The sequence below is a fragment of the Saccopteryx bilineata genome, chromosome 2 (assembly GCF_036850765.1).
Source record: "Saccopteryx bilineata isolate mSacBil1 chromosome 2, mSacBil1_pri_phased_curated, whole genome shotgun sequence".
Lineage (NCBI taxonomy): Eukaryota > Metazoa > Chordata > Mammalia > Chiroptera > Emballonuridae > Saccopteryx > Saccopteryx bilineata.
The window spans coordinates 109,482,431-109,491,783 of NC_089491.1; the positions used below are offsets into that span (position 1 = coordinate 109,482,431).

General features: G+C 37.0%; 1 protein-coding gene across 2 annotated transcripts in view; it reads right to left on the reverse strand.

Moving 5' to 3' along the window:
* Positions 1-6,366, reverse strand: part of SYT1 (synaptotagmin 1) — a 586,497-nt gene extending 580,131 nt beyond the window's left edge. For both annotated transcript variants that reach the window (XM_066257602.1, XM_066257600.1), the window contains exon 1: positions 6,038-6,366. The gene's annotated coding sequence lies outside the window, so the exon portion shown is untranslated. The remainder of the gene's footprint in view (positions 1-6,037) is intronic.
* Positions 6,367-9,353: the final 2,987 nt, after the last annotated feature.

Sequence of the window (9,353 nt, forward strand, 5' to 3'; positions counted from 1 at the left end):
GGATTTGGGAAGTACTAAAGCCAATCCAAAGATTTGAAGTTCTCTTTAACAATTATTGCAGTTTTATTCTCTAGTGTAAATTAGTTTTTTTAAAAAAAGTTATACTGAGTCTTGGCTTAACAACCTCAATTTTTTGAATCAAAAAGCTATTTTATCAATTATTCTAAACTTTTATAGGATTCCACATCCCATTTTGTAAGTATTAATACTAAGTTTGATGTAACTGTATACATTTTGTCCGAGTATTTTCATGTGCTTTTTGCCTTCCTGATGATGAATCTCAATTATAGCAATTAGTAAATCCAATGACCTGCTTCCAAACTCCAATGGGGTCTAGGGTGACAAGCAAGGAGGCTGGCCCAGAAAGGAGAGAGGAAATGGGTCTCAGGTAAAAAGAGGAAGCTGTCCCCAGGAGGCCAAACCTAGGCAACTCCCAATTGAAGTGCGAAGTGAGTTTGACTGATTTTCCTTCTATTGCCATATGACTGAAGAGATGGTTGAAATCTGGGAGGGTGTGGGAAGAGGACGAGATAATATGTCTTGTCTCATTTGAGCACCTGCAGTATAAGAATGTTTCACTTTCAAATAACTCTGTTTGTGTTTAAGTGCACTTTATCTCTGAGTATCTCCAAATTATCTAGAAAGAAATAAAAACATTTATCTATTTCAGGAAACAACAACTACTTTTACTTATATAATACCCTTTGACAAATACAATAGTTAATTATATGAACTCTAAGCACATTAAAATAAGTAAAGCTACATAGAAAAACAGGTTCACTGGGATAAGACCAAGTATCAGTACCATTCCTAGATTTGATTCAATGGATATTTCAACCCAAAATTAATTCCTGACTGAAGCACTTAGCTAACTGTTTTAGGAACAGAATTTGAGGTTGCTGTACCAGGTTTGTAATCTGGTATGTGTGATGAAATATTCTCTGACAGGACTGTTAGGAAATTTTAAAAAATATATCTTAACCAAATAGTTTCACCAGATTTTTATACTATCTGGAAAAAAAGCCATTCTTATTCTACATGGAAAATTTCCAGCACCCATTTTGTACAAACAACTAAGAAATAGATGTATTTATTATCTTCATTGGCTTTATAATTTTCCAAAGCACCTCTTTAACAAAATGACTCCCTATGTTGGACATACTATATGTGAGACCAATACAAGAATCCCCAGTATTTTTTCTTTGTGTCTTCACAACATCAGTAACCAAAAAAGATGAACTCTGACTTCCCCTCATTTACACTACTGCTAAATTACGGAGACCGATATGCCACATCCATTCCAAGAACTGAATGTATTTGTAGAGATAAAACAAACCCAAAGAGAATCAGAACTAGTTCTAAACAACCTGAACTTGTGGTTTAATTAAATACTAAAGTTATAAAAGTTGCAAAAAAATTTTAAAAACCTGCTTTGCATTTTTTAAAGACATGGCAGAAAATTGTTTTTAACACTATTATACATGTGCTATTTTATTCTAAATTATGTTTTAAAACCTTCTTAAATATTGTTTTTAAATTAAGGAGACTGATATTTTAAAATGAGGCTTCTTTGCAATAGAACCTCTGAAGTTATATTTAAAATAAAAAAAAAACATCTCTGGTTGCATTTTCTTTCTACAACATAGCAATATTTCTACCTGTTCACTTTAAAGTTTTTTTAAAAAAATAAAACAGCAAAGGTTCAATTTCTATTCACGTATACAGAAAGAACAGCATGCTGTCTTACTTGCAATAGATAGCATGAATATATTAGCAATATATTTTAGAATAAGTTTATCTTTTAATACTATCACATATGAGTAGAATGAACTGGCTACCACAGTTTATCTTAAAATAAATATAAAGGTAGCTTTTCGAGAACCCTCTTAAAATGACAGAGAAGCTGAAGGAGAGCTTGTTTTCTTCAAATTGGAAAGAGTAAATTCCTGTTTTAAAAAATGACCATATTTAATAAAGATGTTTGAATCAAGTTTACCATAATACTATGAAAAAATATTAATCATTCCTAGAGGAATTATTAAAGATCTAATCCACCCCCCTTACTTGAAAAATCAATGATAACCATATCATTCAATTATTTAAAAGATTAAGTTTACTTTTATGCAAACATGAAAACATCTAATACATCTTAGAAAGACAGAAACTTTATCACCTCATTATGATCATATCATATAAAAATATGATTTCATCTTATTTGTTACTCATATATAAAAGTACATTTTCTGTTACTTAGAGGGTTTTACCATCCATAACTCAAATAAAAATCATTTCTTCTCGAAGCCATAGAAGAGCTGTTTAAAGGGAAAGAACTAGAACCCATCAATTTTGCCTCTGGGTATTCCTAGTCTTTCAACCAAAAAACTATTAAAAGCAATTCAAGACACTGTCATCTTTTTTTGATTGGTATTTTGTTCAGGAGTACCCCTTAGGTTCAGTAGGTTATATCCTACTGTCCATTAGTCTATAATCCTTTTATAAAATTTTTAAAATTTTAATATATATACATATATACATATATATACATACTCACATGTGTATAAATAAATATATATGTACATACACACACATATGCATATATCCTTAAATGTTAGTTGATTACAGCTTATTCATTTAGACTGTCACTTACTTAATCCCTGCCTAAATAGCTCTGATGAACTTCTATGGAAAACAAATTCAGCTAGAAAGCATCTCTTATATCCTTAACTTTTGATACAAATACACTTACGGCAAGCAAATAATTTTAAAAATATTTTAATTACAAGTGAAGTAGATATTTAGTTCTGAAAAAGCATTATTTGTTTTAAAAAATGTTTCAGGACCCACATCATCATTGCCCTATGACAGAAAGTCTAACTTTGGTCTTGGTTTTCTTTAATAGTGGACCAAATTTGCTCCCTTATGTAATCAACCAATTTTATTCTTCTTTTCCCATCCCCAAATTATTTAATCACTGCCATTAGGAAAAGAAATATTATGTTCCAATTTGGTATTAATGCTATCTCTTCCCGGCTGTTGCACACACTGGAAATCACAAGAGCTACAAGTATTGCAGGCTCATGTAAATGTCTATCTCAAGTGTGCGTTCTTTAAGATCAGATGGCTCAAACTTGTTTGGGGAATTCACTCTACATTGATTTAATATACTGATCTCAAAGAGATGAATTGATATTATGTTGATGGTGTCATTAGGCTAACGGAAAGTTCAGATTACATTTCTAACACATTCTGCATCTATTCATCTTCCAGTTCATTTTGCAAATATAATTAAGTCAAGCCCTATATTCCAGTTTTGTTTTTAAGTTAGCACCATGTTATATGTTATATGTATATCTGATAATGTAAATACCAATTTATCCATTTTCACATTTCTTGATTAGAACTATCTGATAATTTGACCAAAGAGAATAACTAATATTCTTTGTTATGCAATGAGGTTCAAAACTAGTCTGAAACAACTCTCCACCGTGTGCTATTTTCTGGAATTAAGGTTTTAGGATGTCTCCTGTATATTCACAATATTTTTTGACAAAAATATCTTTAAAAATTAATGATCATATATGCTCTTAAATAATTATTAGATTTTACAACTATTCTTTTAAACAGAAAAGATGAAAATTGTATGAAGTTGTTCCATTATAACATTTTGTGAGATAACCAGTAATAATTTCAAGTCCCTCCTCAATCCACTCACTACATATTGGAATTAGTTCTGGCTTCCAGTATCTATATAGACTTAATTTTTCAGAAGCATGTTAAAACTTAATATTCAGATGCAGCTCTTTTACATACCATTTGCTATAAATAACATTCATAAGGAGTCATCAAAATAAGTGTCACAAGCCAAGAAGCCTAAACTTTTACCAGTGGAGAAATAAATAAGCAAACAAAATCTTCTTTTGCTTACATAGAAAATAGTTGGTTTCCTTTTTATACATCTTTTTATGTCTAAACTTGTTAATTTAGTTGTATACCCATGAGGCAATTAAGCGACTTGTCCTTTTGTCCTTGTAACCAAGAGGTGGCACCTCTAAAAATTAGAGTTAGCTTTCAACAGAAATACTTCATTAAAAAGGAAAAAAGGCATTCAAGTGTCAAAGCCCTAGAAAGAAGATCTTGTTTTTGTGACTCTGGGTAATTCTATTTAGATAGAAGAGATAAGTGCCTCAAATGGAAAATTAGACAATAATATTCATTACATTGATGGTAAATGAAACCAGCTCTTATCTAAGTTGGTGTATAAACTTATACACTAAGATATGAGGTGAAAAATAAATACTTTCTGGGATGCATACATTAGTGTGGACAATCAGACAGAGTTGAGACTGGAGATTCCTTCTTCTTATCCCAAATGGACATGTAGAAAAATGTAAGACTTGGTATTTCCTCTGACCAATAATATAAGGAAAGAATTTATCTGGTCACTAGCATCTGCTGGCTTCTCTGCACTCACGTAGGACCTACTTGGAATGCTTTTCCATCACATTCAACTAGGCACTTCTGTCCCTCCTCTCAACTGACAGTAATCACTTAGCCGTCTCTGATGCATAACAGGAAAAGAAGGCTTATATCATTGAAGATGGAGTTAGAAATTGCTGAAGCTGCCGACAAGGTCTGTTCAACAAGTACCTTTTATTTGACCTATTATGCAGGCAGCCAAGGCACATAGTTGTTTTATACCTTTCTCTTTTTGAGATCAAAAACATTTTCCCTTTGAGATTTTTAAAATTTGAGGCTATCTTCCTTCCATTACTTTCTAAACTTTGTTCCAGTAAAAGAGGATTCTTGGCCAACTGAGCTTCCATATGCCTTCTAACTGGAGCACTGAAATTGTATAAACATACAATTTTAATAGATGTTTACATCTATTAAATATTCTTATTATAAGAAAATAAGGCAATGTATTAATTTGATATCCAGGCAATAAAACACAAACAGCAGAAAAGTAGAATGAAATGGTTAAATCATACACAAATGTAGTTTTAATAGAAGAGTTAAATGGTGGTTTTATTTCACCCAAGGGTTAATATCCACGGAAGTGAAAATCAACATGTATGAAAAGCTAACTAGATAAGCTTTTTCAAAGTACAAACTCATGCCTTCTGATAATACTGGTGTCCCTTACAAATGTTTGAAACTTTACATTTATTTATTTATTTTTTTTTTTTTTGCCCTCTAACATAAAGGCCATACCAGAGAACCTCAGGAAAGTAATAACCTGTTTAAATTTTTTTTTCTTTACACAAGAAACACCTCAAAGTTCAGACATTACCACTGGTGGGCAAATACTGAAGAGCCCACAAGACAGATGGAAACAGGAGAAGTTAGGGGGTTGGCACTTAAAGACAACAGCAATTAAGCGGTTGAAAGTGGGTTGGATCAGTGGTTTATTTTTGTTCCATTGGAATGAATCAAGTGAGAGATACATAGTCTCTTGCAAAGAGGAGGTCGAGTCAAACTTGATGCTTCCCCTCTCTGACAGCAGAGGCTGGAATAACTTGTTTAATTGCTTTCTGTACTCCTATTTTCACAGAGATTGCATTCTATCTTGCCCCTCTGCCTCCGCAGAAAGAAATCCTTCTCCTTTCTTCACTATCCCCTTCTTTCCTCTGAGAACAGGCATGTCCTCTCCAGGAGGAGAACGAAATCCTGTGTGTGCTTAGGATGGCAGGAGGGCGAAGACGAAAAAGAGACTGAGAAAGGGGCGAGTGGAGGTGAGGGGTTGAGATTAGGGTGGAAGATGAAGAAGAGAGAATGAGAGAAAGAAAGACGGAGCCAGAAGATGGGGGATGCCCAACATCAACTCCAGGCTCTAAATCCCGGGTGCTGTGCAAAGTGCTTTTCGAGGAGATGCACATGTGGTCTCATTATATTTCTCACAATAGGCCACCCGGGGCTCCCTCCCCAGGTCTCATCTCCCACCACCGAAACCCAAAGGTACCCAGAACAAAATCTTGCAAACAGATTCGAGCAAAAAGGTACCACTGAGGTGGCCGCACCGCCACTCTCGCTGCCTTACCTGCAGGGAAGACCAGGAGGTGGTGCCGGTTTCCGTTCCCACTGCTCTCCCCGGGGCAGCCTGCAACACAAAAGGGGTGTGTGGGTGTGGGTGTGTGGGAGGTTTTCCAGGGCCACCAGCTGGTCCCAGCTGGCTGCCCCACCCTACACACACCCCTTCAGGGCGCTGAGCCCCCCTCTCAGCTGAGCACCACCCTGGGGGGCTGGCCCGGCTGCAGTCTTAAGTTGTCGCTGCTAAGTACTGCCGCTGCCGCTGCAGAAGGAGGAGGTGGAAAGACACTGGGAACAGTACTCGGGCTGGAGCATCCCCACACTGCAGCTTCTCCAGGAATCCCTCCAGTGAGGAGGCGGCCGCCCATCATCTCCCAGCCCCGGCTACCTGATTGGTTCCACCTCGGGTACGCTGTGCCAAGGAGCCAATCCGGGCGCACTAATAATAGGTGGATCCGCTCAGCCAACAGCGCCCATCCCAGTTCTGTTAGTGTCTCTCCATCCCCACAGCGGACAGGGACCAGGGGAGGGGGGCTGAGGAGGGTTGGGGGAGGGAGGCAACTAGGAGGGGGGCATATCTCAAGGAGACGCAATCAAGGGCATCCGATAAACCCTTTGGGTGCGCACTGGGATGCCCCGCAACCTGTTCAGCAAGCCCTATGCACAGGAGGAGGCAGCGTAATACAAAGCTATTTTTTTCTTTTCTTTTTTTCTTTACTTTCAGTCAAAACCTGCCCTGATACTGAGCATGCCCAGACTGCAACAGCGCCCTAGGAGTTCCGATGTGTGTGGGTTCTCGGGCAGTAGGTTTTTTAAAAGCTGAGATCAGGGAAGAAGAGCCAGAAGTTTTGTCTTTGGCCGTTTGACCCGACGGAGTTGTGAAAGCAGAGCAGGGAGGGGATGTGCAAGGATTCCCCACGAGCGAGCATCCACAACCCGAGCCACAGGGAGGTGGCCCTCCGAGCTATCAAAGGTTAACGATTTAATCCGGTAGGGGTTCGAGGGTGGAAGTGAGGGTAAAGTAATCTGAGCCTTGCTAGATGCTTGGAGACTTTTTGTGAAGGGCGCTGTGGACCAGAGATGCAAGGGAAGCTGCATCCCATAGGTGGGGCCGGGGAGCGCGACTCCACCCAGTAGTGGAGGCTGCCAGGCAGTGGAGAGTGCACTGGGAGTTTCCACTGCAGCGACCAATAAGTTTGTAGACTTAGGTCAAGTGCGACATTGTTGGGCATGCAGTTTCTGCCAGCTTCTCTCCTCCCCACCTCTCTCCACCCATTGCCAGCACAGTGACGACTAAAGGCTGGGTTCCCTCCTCCCCTCCCTCCCACCTCTCTTTCGCCTGAACGATTCTGCTGGGAAGTAAGAAGCTTTTCCCTTGTGAGAGCGGTGCTGACCTGATTGTCTCTAAGCTCTAGAGCAATTTATAGCTTGGTAATACGGAGACACACAAAACTGGGAGGTTCAGCGGGTGGGGGAAGGGGCTGCGCGCTAGGCAAGGGGCGGAGCCGAACCTAGCTAGCTTTGGAGCAAGTCCATTCTCTGCTCCACAGGTGAAAGGCTTTCGAAATGCAAAGAAGTATTCCCCTTTCTCATTCACTGACTTTATTTAATGGACCTTGAACTTCTGGTTTGTTTTGCTTAGAAATCTAGCAGTTTGTGTAAACTTGACCAATAACTATAAATGAGAGTTCTCTTAATTGTGTTCTTTATTTTACTGAGAACATTATCATGGCATCTCAGGTAAGGAAATAAATAGCTATCTCAATTCCCCAAACCCATCCACTTTGAACTGGAGTTTCATTAACATTGGTTTGCAAAGGTAACTGTAGCAAAAATTCAATTAACAGTAACACATTTCTTCAAGTTTTAATTAAATCTCTCCTATTTATGTAATGTTTAAGATTAAAATCCTTATAAGTATAAAGGAAAAGAGAGCGACCTTAATTATAAACTAACACTTTTAATGACAAATAATTGTGTATTTGCTAAAATTGTAACTTAATGTAATCGTGTTCTAAAATGTTCCTCAAATTTTATTTTAGAATAGTTTCAAAATAAATTATTGGAGAAAGATGATAATAGATGCTAGTTTAAGATAAATTTTAAGTATTTGATGAAGAACAAAAATGAGAGGTGAAGGAGAAAAAACAATTGTTTCTCTAATATTGTTTTCCAATAAATGTCTTTGTATGAGAAGTTGATTATAATATCCACCCAATAGACGTCTTTATTCTACATATATTTCTAGTACACTCTGTAAATTCCAATAACTAAAAGCTGGTGTTTTTAAAAGTTACATCCAGTGGCAGCATGCAGAAACAATTAACCTTATTTTAGAAGAAATAAGTAAGTAGAATATGGATTCAGTTTAGTTATCTATGTTCCAGACTTTGATCCTGTCATCAATATTTTAGCCAATTTTTTTTCCTGTCTCCCTCACCTCTTACACAACAATCACTCTCTGTCAGTGGTTAGAATCCTACACATGAGTGATGGTAGACGTTCACATCCCAAAGTTACTTGAGGGAGACTACTGGCTAACATAAGAAATGAGGTTTACATATATATTGTAAGTAATTTAGAATTAATAACATTTCTGTTCATGAATATTAAGAAGACTCTACTTATGTACTAGACGTAGAAATACTCTTTATTTTTATCAGACTAAGATTTTTATTCTTCCTATGTTGTGTACTACCCAAGTTTAATTAATGGGCAGGATACCTCCACCTGGTCCTACTGGGTTGCCACATCAGACTTTTGTTTTAGAGAGTGTATACCATCTCTCTGCCCTTGATAACAGACTCCCCTTGATTAAAAGAAAGATCAGGTCAATTGTCCTTCCTTTTCTTTTTTTAAAATTAAATTTATTGGGGTGACACTGGTCAATAGAATCATATAGGTTTCAAGTATATATGATACATGGTCTGTATATTGCATTGTGTGCCTACCACCCAAAGTCAAATCACCTTTATCTCATTTCTCAGGTACATTTAAATCTAGAATCTTTATGTCTAATGCTATGAAGATTTAACTCACTCCCTGGATGTGTGGTATTTTAAAAAATTATTTGTTCTTTTCAGAATTCTTTTCATCTGCTTTATTGTTTAATATTTTGCTTTCTCATTTTTTGATTAAAGAAAAACACTTTTGTCAGTTTTTCCTTCACATTTTGCTGATTGAAATCCCATTGTCATCATTTTCTTTATTCCTTTTCCAATGGATTCATCTATTTACAACTTTAATGTTCCCTTTGCCATCTATTTTAGGCTACAGGATCAGAATAGAAACTAAATTGGGTTGGGACACTGAGGAGAAAAGTGTGT